The following is a 12,010-nucleotide window of genomic DNA, read 5'->3' as shown; positions in this document are numbered from 1 at the left end:
AAAGAAAGACCTGGCGTGTGCCACAGGATAAAGGTGGAGAAACACTGTAAGCGTGAGGCCAGCTTGCATCATTGAATGCCAGACTGCATTCTCAGGTTCTCTGACCCAGTTTGGTTTACAGTAACCTCAAGCTGTGATCTGCTGTTAAATAGGCCATCACTGTGTTTCAGGGGACAGTTGCTGCGGCTGGATAACACTGGCCAGACCCCTGAGAACTTAGCCTGTGGGAGCCAACTCAGCATGTGTCCCGTTGACTGACCTGGTCATTATTAACTGACACCTGACGTTTGCACTGAACATGCCTAGTTATGCTCCCAGCTGCATCCTCCAGCAGTCCGGCAGGTTCTGTCCAGGGGCTACAGTCAGTGCTCAGTGGCTCTTTCTCTCACTCTGCCTGAACTACACTGAACATTTAAAAGTTGCTTCTAGGGACTTCCCTGGTGGTCCAGTGGTTAAGACTTCACCCTTCAACGCAGGGGGTACAAGTTCGATCCCTGGTTGGTGAGCTAAGATCCCACCTGGCTTGCGGCCAAAAAAACTAAAATAGAAGCAATATTGTAACAAATTCAATAAAGACTTTAAAAATGGTCCACATCATGGGACCTCCCTGGTGGCGCAGTGGTTAAGAATCCGCCTGCCATTGCAGGAGACACGGGTTTGAGCCCTGGTCCGGGAAGATCCCACATGCTGCAGAGCAACTAAGCCCATGCGCCACAATTACTGAGCCTGCGCTCTAGAGCCTGCGAGCTGCAACTACTGGGCCCGCATGTCACAACTACTGAAGCCCGCGCACCTAGAGTCCGTGCTTCGCAGCAAAGAGAAGCCACCGTAATGAGAAGCCCGTGCCCCGCAACGAAGAGTAGCCCCCGCTCGCCACAACTAGAGAAGGCCTGCATGCGGCAACGAAGACCCAACGCAGCAAGAAAATAATACATTAAATAAAATTTTTTTAAAAAGTTTCCTTCAATTAAAAAAAATGGTCCACATCAACAAAATTTAAAATATAAAATAAAAGTTGCTTTTGGAATTTGGAATCAGCCAAGAGCAAGTGAGGCTCTAACAAAGAGATACGGAGGCACATTGGAGAACTTATCAAAGTTGTAGTGAAAAGGCAAACCCAGCATCTTGTTCTTAACCTACTATTCTGTGTACCCTCAGCATATGATAGATGGGACCACTGTGCTTGTCTCTAGTTCCTGGGAAAGAGGTGTTTAGTACAATGTGTGGTCTCTGGAAGGGTCAACATTCTGAATTTAGGAGGCAGGCAGTTCTACTCTGAGCCCTAGACGGATGATAAAAACCTTCCCATATTCATTATCAGGTACTACAGTTGCTCATGGGAGCTGTTGGGGGCATGTTTGCTCACTGCATGACATATAAGAATGTCTATGTTTATGAAGAAAATTGGCTGGTACTGAGACACTCAGTGGGTTTTCTTACATTCTGTGTAAACTTTCTTCATTTTTCCCTAAGACTTACTAATAAATGAGAAAGAATTTCCTTGTGTTGATTGGAATATTGATATCTGTTAGAGTAGAAAACATTTCGGGGGTATCATCTTTTTATCCTCCTGGGAGAAGCCTTCTTTTTGCTATTAAATTTTCACTTAATTGTTGACTTGGGCCTTATAGACCCATAATAATAAAACAGTTATGTAGGTATAATGGAAAGTTTACAGACATTTACATTTTCCTAGATTTTGGTTACCATTTCCTCAAATTCTTTTTTTTTTTTTTCTTGGTTGTAACACCAGAAGAGATCCGAATTGAGAAGAGGGTAAGGGCAGAGATTGTTTCCTACTGAAGAAATCTGTGTGAAGATTTCTCAGCTGGATAAATGATTGGAAGAACCTGTTTCCCTTGCCTCCTGCCAAGCTCCAAACTGTGTTTTCATAATAAATAAATGGAGTGCTTAGATTTTAAGTTATTCTTGTAGACATGGAAAAAGTAAGCCATTCTTTCATTAAATTCAAAATATGTATTGCTTACAAGACTCCCATAGGCAACTTCCAGGACAGGGTAGCTGTACCCAGGTTAGCCCTTCTATCATAAATGACTGGAAAACTGCACAAAATATAAGAAATTGTTTGCAGACATTGAAAAACAGGCAGTACGGGACAGTGAGCCCTGAGAGAAGGGCAACAAATGAACTGAGACCTACTATCACTTCACCTTTCTTCCAGGGTTTCCCAAGGAGAGCATAGCAGTCTCACTGACCTGGGAGACACAGATCAGAGTTGGGGGAACTGAAATTCAGCAACTGAAATAAGCAAAATTAAGTATGGAGAGGAGGGAGCCCTACTGAGAATGAGCTCTAGAAAGATGCCTTTTAATCTTCTGTTGTATACTAAGCTGTGTGTGCCTCCTGTGGGATCTCACAAGTCTGGTCAAAGAACAACTACTGAGGAGCTATAAACTAAAGTTCTGGCCAAAACTCTAGTTCATAGCTCCCCAGTAGTTGAAGCACCCAGGACATTTACTAGTAACTCTGGAAAGGCCGTATCTTAGGAGCAAGGCTACACTAGCCCTAGATTAAAGACTGCCTTAATTCTTAATAAAGTTTTAAACGGATTCCTGAAAGGATCAATCTGATCCACATGTAAATTAACTGACTGCCAGAACAAAACCCAATATTAGCTAAAAGATGATGACAAAATGCAAACATCCCACACTCGAACGTTCATAGTGTCCAACTTTCAATAAAAAATTATGAGACGTGGAAAGAAGCAGGAAAAAATGTGTCCTGTAACCAGGAGAAAAATCAGTCAATAGAAGCAGAGTCAGAAATGGCAGGGATGATAGAATTGGCAGATAAGTACTTAAAAATTCATATTATAAATATGTTCAAAGACTTAATAACTCAAAAAGAAGAGAAATGGAAACTTTAAAAAGAACCAAATGAAAATTCTAGAGCTAAGAAATACAGTACCTGAATCAAAAAATTCACTGATGGGAGCAAATCAGGAAGATTAGGAAAAAAGGTCAGAGGGTTAGTTATCTATTACCAAATGACAAATTGTCCCAAAACTCAATGTCTTAAAACAATAACATTTATTTTCTTACAGCTCTGTGGGTCAGGAATCCAGCACAGCTTAGCTGGGTCCTCTAGCACAGGGTCTCTCACCAGGCTGCAGTCAGACTGTCAGCTGGAGCCAGCAAATGTTCTGACATATATGTAGTTGGAGTCTCAGGGAAGGTAGAGAAAACTGTTCCAGATTTGATTTAAAATATCAATCCACCAATCTTGGAAGTCTAAAGAAGGCCAAACAGGATAAATACAGAGAAAACCACATCAAGGCACATCATAATCAAATTGCAGAAAACCAATGATAAAGAGAAAACTCTTATGAGCATCCAGAGAAACCAAGATAAGAAGTATTGCTGACTTCTCACCAGAAATAATGTGATCCAGAAGACAATGGAGTCAACCTAGAATTCTATACTTAGTGAAAATATCCTTCAGAAATGAAGGTGAAATGAAGACATTTCCAGACATTCCAAAAATAAAAGAGTTTGTTGCCATTAAACCTTTACTATGAGAAATATTGAAGGCTGGAGGGGAAAAAAAATACCAGATAGAAACCCAGATCTACCCAAAGAAATCAAGCGTACTCAAAATGTCACCATTAGCAACTATACAGAATGAACAAAGAAAAAGGAAATAAGTGAGACCTCTTTGAGTGGGGATAGACAAACTCTGGCCCATAGGCTAAATCCAGCCTACCACCTATTTTTGTATGGCCTAGGCACTAAGAATAGTTTTTAACATGTGAATATTTGCAATTGATTTGATGATATGGAACATTAACTTTGAACTCCATTTAAGTGAAATGTTACCCACCCCCCCAAAAAAATATGTCCTTCTCAGAAGTAACCTGCAGTAACCCCAGAAAATACATTTGATGATTATATTTTGAATTTTGTCAGTTAAAAAATGTAGAAATTCTTTTTCTCTTGTTATATAAGTGTCTATAAAATATCCTTAATTTTGCTTCTTGGCTCTCTTAGCCTGTCTGGAAAAGTTTGTTTATCTTGGAGAGAGAGAGCAAAAAGACAAGGGAATCTACCATGTGCCAGGCAGTGTCCCAAGTGCTTTATATGCAGTACTTTTTTTTTTTTAACATCTTTATTGGGGTATAATTGCTTTACAATGGTGTGTTAGTTTCTGCTTTATAACAAAGTGAATCAGTTATACATATACATATATATGTTCCCATCACTACTTAATTCTTGAAACAACCCTCTGAGGTTTATATTCATTTATTTTAGAAGTCTCAGATTGTTGATTTTTATCCTAGGATTACTTAATCTTAGCAACAACTCTGTGAGACAGATATTATTCCCATTTTATAAATGAGGAAACTGGGGCTCAGAGAAGTTATGTAACTTGCCTAAAGTTATATACAAATGGTAACAGAGGTTTATATTCTTCCCTCTGCCACTGACACAAAGCCAAGTCACTTAAACTTCTGTGCTTTTTGGATGGAAGAGTATCCCTAGCCCCAACTCAGTCTATGAAGTCTTATTCCTCAACAAATTTTAGCCATGCTTTGTTACCTGGTTTCTCTTCCTAAAGGATATTAAGTGCAGAAAAATAGAAGGTGGATAAAGAATTACAGAACTTAATAATAGAGATAGTAGGAAGTTAAAACTGACGAGAGTTGACCAAAAATGAAACAAAACAAAAACTATTAAAAATCAGTTCAAGAACTCAAAAAGCACAGTAGTATGGTAATATGGAACTTACTATTATAATATGGAACTTAATATTTAGTGGTGATATGTAGAGCCTTTTGCAACTCTGAAGAAATCGTGATATTCAGTACTTGTAAAGATGGACATGATAGCATGGTATCAAGGTATTTATGATAGCATAAATATAGCATGATAGCAAGGTATTTATTTTCCTTATACTCTAATACAGGAGGAAATTTTATCATATGGATTTTTTTTTAATTTTATTTATTTTTTTAATTTATTTTTGGCTGCGTTGGGTCTTCGTTGCTGTGCGCGGGCTCTCTCCAGCTGCAGTGAGTGGGGGCTACTCTTTGTTGCGGTGCGCGGGCTTCTCATTGCCGTGGCTTCTCTCGTTGTGGAGCACGGGCTCTAGGCGTGCGGGCTTCAGTAGTTGTGGCACGCGGGCTCAGTAGTTGTGGCTTGCGGGCTCTAGAGCACAGGCTCAGTAGCTGTGGTGCACGGGCTTAGTTGCTCCATGACATGTGGGATCTTCCTGGACCAGGGCTCGAACCCATGTCCCCTGAATTGGCAGGCGGATTCTTAACCACTGTGCCACCAAGAAAGTCCGATTTAATAGTTTTTACACTTCTCAGTTTTAATTTCTAATATAATAAATATTGATAGATATAGTCCACATGAACAAAAGCTTTTGGAGCTCCTCAGTAATGTTTCAAAGTGTAAGGGGATTCTGAGACCAAGAAGTTTGACAACTGCTGATTTAGGGTCTTGAGAATCATCTAAAAAGCTTGGACTTTATTCTGAAGACAATAGGAAAAGAAACACTGTAGAGTTTTAAGTAGGAGAGTGATATGACCAGATGTGTGTTACAAAAGGATGACTCCTCTCGGTAGATGTTTGGATCTGAAGAAGACATGACCAAAAGTAGGAAAACCAAGAAGAGGCAACAGACGGTCAGGACCTCGGTGAGGGCTGTGGTCACAGGATGGGAAGGGATGGAAGATGAATATATGAAAACTATTTAGGGGACCAAATGCTTGGAACTTGGTAAGTAGTGAAGCCTCCAGTTGGGCTAACAGACCTTTAGATTTAAGGGGAAATGTAGAATTCAGTTCTGGATGTGCAACACTGCAGGCCATATGAAGATGGCAGCTGTACTCACTGGTTGGCTCTGAAAGTCTGGAGAAAGGTCCGAGCCAGATATCTGCTTCGGGATCATCAATATCTGGGTAGTAGTTAAAACCTAAGGGGCAAACCTGACAGAGGAGAAATGGAGTTAAAAGAGATGAGGGCCAAGGACAGGACACCGGGGAAGACCATTATTTAAGAGAAAGATAAAGGACAAGAAGGTCACAAAGGACATATAAGAAACAGATTGACTGGAGAAGTCAGTTGAAAAATCAGTTGACTGTGGCTTCCTGGGAAGAGAGGACTTCAGAAGTATCAGATACAGCTGAGAAGCCAAGCAAAATAAAAGCCGAGAAGTATCTACTGGATCTCTCAACATAGAGGTCGTGGTGACCTTAGCAAGAGTGTTTTCAGTAAATTAGAGGAAGGAGGGAAATCACATTGCCATGGGAGTTTTTATAATCAGAGAGCTTTAATTATGTTTATAGGAAGGAGCCAAAGGGGGCGGGGGGAGGGGGTGAATGACACAGGCAAAAGTGTTAAGTGGATCAGACTCTGTCCCTGCTCCAGAGGTCAAAGAGGTCATCACAGTTACTGGGGCCTCTGCCACCGTCAGGGTGCTCGAGAAGGAGCACCAGCCTTTGCCAGTTGAATTACATTGAACTGAAGCTCCTACAGGCAGCTGGGAATGCTGCTCGCAGTGGAGACCAGACCCGGAGGGGGTGTTCAGCCCAGAGACCAAAGCATCCCAGGCCATCCATTTCCCACTGCAACGAAGAGTAGCCCCTGCTCGCCGCAACTAGAGAAAGCCCGCGCACAGCAACAAAGACCCAATACAGCCAAAAATAAATAATAAATTAAATAAATAAAAAGTTATTTTTAAAAAAGGGAAATCCAATGAGAGCTCTCCACCCACTTCCAAGCCAGAGGAACCAGAAAAGATCAGACCCTGGAAACCCATTTTTTTAGAAGTATCCATGCCTGATGTAAAGGAATTCAGAAGGAATCCAAATACTCAGAGATGTTCTTCATAGGCTTATCTATAATACTGGCAATTTTATTAGTAACTTAAATGCCCAATGAAAAGATAGTAACATGAACCGTGGCACACACCTACTTGTATAAAATACAGCTGTTGAAAAAGATGGTTGTGGAGACTATGTAGCAACAAGGAAAAGGCTATGCTAAAATGTTAACAACAAAAATTCTCCCCAAATTTTACTATACAATCTGATTACAACTGTGTGAAAACAGACATGTGAGAATGACTAGAAAAGAGACCATGGATGTCATTGTGCCAGGATGTTGGTATTATGGGGGTGGAGTGTGGAAGTTTTTCCTCTGTCTTCTAAATTTCTAGTAATTTTAAAATATATTTTATAATTTTTTAATTGAAAAGGAAAACCAAAAAATTCAAGTTTATTTTTGGCTTTCCTGACAAGTGGGACACCTGGGGGGTTTTAGACAAAGGTGGGCCTCAGGCTCAGTTTGGAAGTCCCAGCTCTGACCAGGCATTGCCAACCACAGTCGGTGCCCGCACGTCGTTTAGAAGGGAGCCTCTTTTCAAACAACAATCTCTGTTCCATTTGCAGTGGAAATCTGGGAGCACTTCTTTTAGCAGGAGTGTGTGCGCTGCTGGCCCTCTGCTTAAGTTGTCCCATCTTGTGATGACAGCAGCTTCTTCTGAATGACCACTCCCCTCAATTGACCAGAACACCCTGTTTCTTCAGCACAGCCTCTGGTTTAAGTTAAAACTCATAATGCAGATGATAAATTACAGCACGAAAGCTCAAAAGTCTCCACTTCTGACACCTGTACTGCTAATTAGTAAAAATACATTTTTACATATCCAGACTTCCATTTCAATATTCAGAAGCAGATGTATAGTTTCAGTGCCCTGAGCAAATCTGGATATGTGACCGGGGCTTAGATGCCACATTTTATACCCCATTATATTGCATTTTATTCCTACAGCTCTAAAGCAAGTCTGCTCAAAGAAGGCCCAATTAAAAACCAAATTGTCAGAACAGTGAGGATATTATCGTCAAACATCAGTTCCATCACAGTTGTAAGAATGATGGCCACCACCCATTGAGCCCCCGCTGTTTCCAAGTGCCATGTGAGATGCCTGATGGATGCTGTCTCCTCTCGGGCAAACCTTGGCCTCTGGAGGGACAGTGCCTCCGACCGTCCCACCACTAGAACACAGCAGAACTGGATTTCTTTCCAAGTCTCTGACTAGCACTCACACTTTCCCCCTCTGCGTCCCAGGCTTTTGTTATGCCTCAATTTCCAAACAGAATTTAACAACCCAAACAAAATAATTTGGACTAATTGCAATATTAGACTTTGTATTTTCTTTTAAATCATACTGATACACAGGCTCACCTCAGAGATATTGCAGGTTTGGTTCCAGACCACCACAGTAAAGCAAGTCACACACATTTTTTGGTTTCCCAATGCATATAAAAGTTATATTTACACTATACTGTAGTCTGTTAAGTGTGCAATAACACTATGTCTAAAAAAATAATTTACACACCTTAATTTAAAAACACTTTATTGCTGAAAAATGCTAACCATCATCTGACAGTGCAAGGTTGCCACAAACCTTCAATTTGTAAAAAATGCAGTATCTGCGAACCACAATAAATGAAAGCACCATAAAACAAGGCATGCCTGGATCATTTTTCTCAACTGGCATTTTTACAAAGACAGTTTACCCCTATGGCTTACTCATTCCCTATGAAAGGTGCTGATGTTCTTTGAGTTTCCAAGGGTAACCTGCCCACCTCTGATTCCCTCTAACACCCCAGGACAGATGCCCTGATGGGCTGCAGCTGAGGAGGACATTTGACCCCCCCCCCCCATCTTCCTCCTTTACCTGAGGTGAGCCTAGAGGTGCCCGAGGCTGGTAAAGTTTTGATAACAGACTTTTCTCACTTTGTGTTCCTATTCTGTTCAGCTGGTGTTGAAATGCCAGTGATTCCTTCCCAGACACCTCTGGTGGAAATTTACCACATAGCATAAACCACTCATGTTTATTGATAGATCCATCTCCAGAAACAGGTCAATTAACTTGTTACACTTTAATATATGGGCTTTGGATTAGGTGAAATTATAGAAGTGTGAATTCTGCTTATTAACTCTTATAAAAGAATTCCCAAGTCCTGCCACTGTTACCTTCTCTATAGTTCTCAAGTCAGTCCCTTTCTCAGCATCCTTTTTACTCCTGTCTAGCTCAAAACTGAATATGCTCCTACCTGGATGACTGTGGCAGCTGGTCCCCCTGCCTCCAGGCCCTGGTGAGCCAGGGTGAATGCCCAAAAGCCCAATTTGACCATTCACTGCCCAGCTTACAGTCCACTAGTGGCTCCCTCAGCTGTTGAATCCAGCGTTCCCAGCCCTTTAGTCTGCCCTGTGTCACAGCACTTCCTGCCCGCCCACTGTTCGTGAACCTGCCTGCTCGGAGGCGTGCTGCCTCTCGCCCCCGTGTGTGTGTCCACGCTCTGTCCTCGCCCTGTCACATCCTTCTCCACCCCACGTTTACCCAGCTGACCCCCCTTCCTCCTCTAAGACTGCTCAGTCAGGCGTCGGCTTCTCCAGGAAGCTGTGTCTCTAGTGGCCCTTCCGCTACCAGGCCAGCCACCTCCCCTGGGGTCTCCACAGCATCTCCCTGGGATCACCTTCTTCATCATGCTCATCATACTTGTCTCTCAGTGTTCCTGGTGTTCATTCCTCTGGCCACCCAGCAAAACAGGGATCCCTGGAGCAAGGGGGAAAGCCTCACAGCAAAAACTCTCTCGGCGTGCCTTGGCCCCATGCTCCGTGGCTCCAGCACGAGTGACAGCGTGGCTCTGAGTTAACTAGAGCTCTCCCTCCGAAGTCCTCCCACAGAGCAGGAAGGGGCCGTCTGCTGTAGCTGTCCCACCGCACCGCACCCGGTTTTTAGCTGTGTGATAGTCTATCTGTGGCTCTGTAATAGTTACAAAAGGGCCGAGCTGTTGAATCCTAGTACAGGTTCTCCAGATGGTGTTCTGTCTCCTCTCCCCTCAGAGATGTGAATGCTCTCTCTGGAAAGGACAGACAAGTCAGGCTTCAGTGAGATGGTCAGGGCTGGAACTCTTCATCACTCTGACTTGCTTCCCTCTTCCTTGGGGGTCTGGTAAGAGTGCTGGGGACAGGCAGAGGACACACACAGCCTCCTAGCTCAGCACAGGACATGGGGCAGTGTTTGTAGTCACCTGACCCAAATATGCAGCCGTTCTGGACACTCGATGTGGGATGATTAGTTTGTTTTTGTCCTATGATTGGTGTGCGGATGAACCGCAGGCCTCCCCTCTGTGAGCCCGTACCGTCCACGGGGATGGCGTGGAGGCTTCCTTCCAGAGGCTCCCGGGCCCCTGCAGACTGCATGTCACGTGTGCCATGTGTAGATTTGTCTCTTCCTGAAGAGTGCAGGACAGGTTTTTAATGGTGTCCCAGTTGTTCAGGCGAAACATGCTCTAGTATCTTGAGGTTTGGGTTTTGTTTTGTCAGTGACGAGCGGGAGCAGGTGGTATAGACAGTCCATGAGATCACTTATCAAAGTGGTCGGTGAACCCCGAAGCTTCGGGTCCACAGACCTCCCTAAGACCTTCTGGTCCTTTTTAGCTGCAGGCACTGGTGTCTGTGTCTGTCACGGCCAGGTGTCAGCAGTAAGGCCTCCTGGAGGGGGTGTCTCTGTTTGTCCTTCACAGCCCTGTGACCTTCATAGACGGCTCTGCTTGGTCGCAGCATGGCCAACAGAGAGATCTGCATTGTTCTTCCGCACAGTGATATCACCATCAAGGCTCTGACACTCGGAGCTGAATCCTGTAAAGATAAAAGAATACACACATACGCTCACGTCCATACATACAGATACATCCATTCGTGTGAGATTCACTTCTCAGAAACAAGTAATTTATATATTCACAGAATGATTAGCTTTCAGCTAAAAATTCTAACACTTTAGTACCACGATTTAGAATCAGGCTAAATTTGTCAAGTGACGGAAAGCGAGGTTTTTCAGAAATTATTAGCTAATTTTTTCAATATTGAATTTATAGTCAGAAAGTATATCATAATGATGTTTCCAGGATAAAATACCAGCAGCTTAACTTTTCTGGCCACAAACGTACAGCACGTATCAGTTTATTTTTGAAGATCTGAAGAATTAGCTACTGTAAATAAAGTTTCCAGGAAGATTTCTCTGGGAAAGAGGTGAACTTACAGTAATATGGGTGATATGTTATTAATAACTATGACCAGCCACTGCTTCAATTAAAAGGACAATGGATGAGAAGGGCTAATAGAAAGGATATGCTGAATTTTAATCTCACAAGCACTGAAGTCTGCAGAAAAGACAAGAAGGAGTTGTTTCTGAGGCTGGTAGGAGGAAGCCTCTGCATAAGAGATGTCACCAGCTGCTCCTTGGTCTGGGAATGTTTACCGAGCTCTGACTACACATCTCTCTGGAGCAGTGCTCCTTTGGTTGCCAGTAATGGAAACCAACTTCAAAATAGCTTAAGGAGAAAGAGGACTTTCTTGGAGGTCCACAGGGGTCTCCCAGAACCCAAGGACAGCATGAGCTGATGGGCCAGGGAGAGCGTCACATGGGAGTGAGGACGGCGGGCACCTATGTCTCCACTTAGAGGAGGGAATCTGATTGGCATGTTTGGCCCAAAGGACAGGCACAGGGGGTGCAGACACGACTGCAGGTGGCGTGATACGGTAAGCAGGTTTCTTTGACGGGCCGAGCACTGCGGGAGGCCACATGAGAAACGTGCCTAGAAATGTATCCCACGGAGGTGCCAGTTGAGCTAAAGTACCCAGCATTGGCTGATCTTTTGGAGACAGGATAATGAGAGGGGACATCCCAAGGGTGGGCAGGTGGGTATGTGCAATGCCCTGGGCTGGCATGTGGCATCTGAGAGTGGTGAAGTGAGGTGAGGCTAGACCAGGAAGCAGTTCCAGAAATGACAAGGTTGCCCTGAAGGTGGTAGGAAAGGGTTACAAAAGCATTTGGGTCTGGGGGTGGTTTGTGTGTTCAGGGGGTCAGACCCCCTGAGTCATTCTGCTCTGTGAGGTGCCAGCTTTCCATGGCAGCCTTTAGAGCAGCCTCTCCACGCCCCCCGCCGCCCCCAGTCCACCCATCCTTCCAGGGT

General features: G+C 43.5%; 1 protein-coding gene across 3 annotated transcripts in view; it reads left to right on the top strand.

The window, feature by feature from the left end:
- Positions 1-12,010, top strand: part of MAPKAP1 (MAPK associated protein 1) — a 229,787-nt gene that overhangs the window by 210,762 nt on the left and 7,015 nt on the right. The window lies entirely within an intron of this gene.

Source organism: Phocoena phocoena, chromosome 6 (assembly GCF_963924675.1).
Source record: "Phocoena phocoena chromosome 6, mPhoPho1.1, whole genome shotgun sequence".
NCBI lineage: Eukaryota > Metazoa > Chordata > Mammalia > Artiodactyla > Phocoenidae > Phocoena > Phocoena phocoena.
Note: the sequence above shows the minus strand (reverse complement) of the source record. Positions and strands in the feature narration are given on the sequence as shown.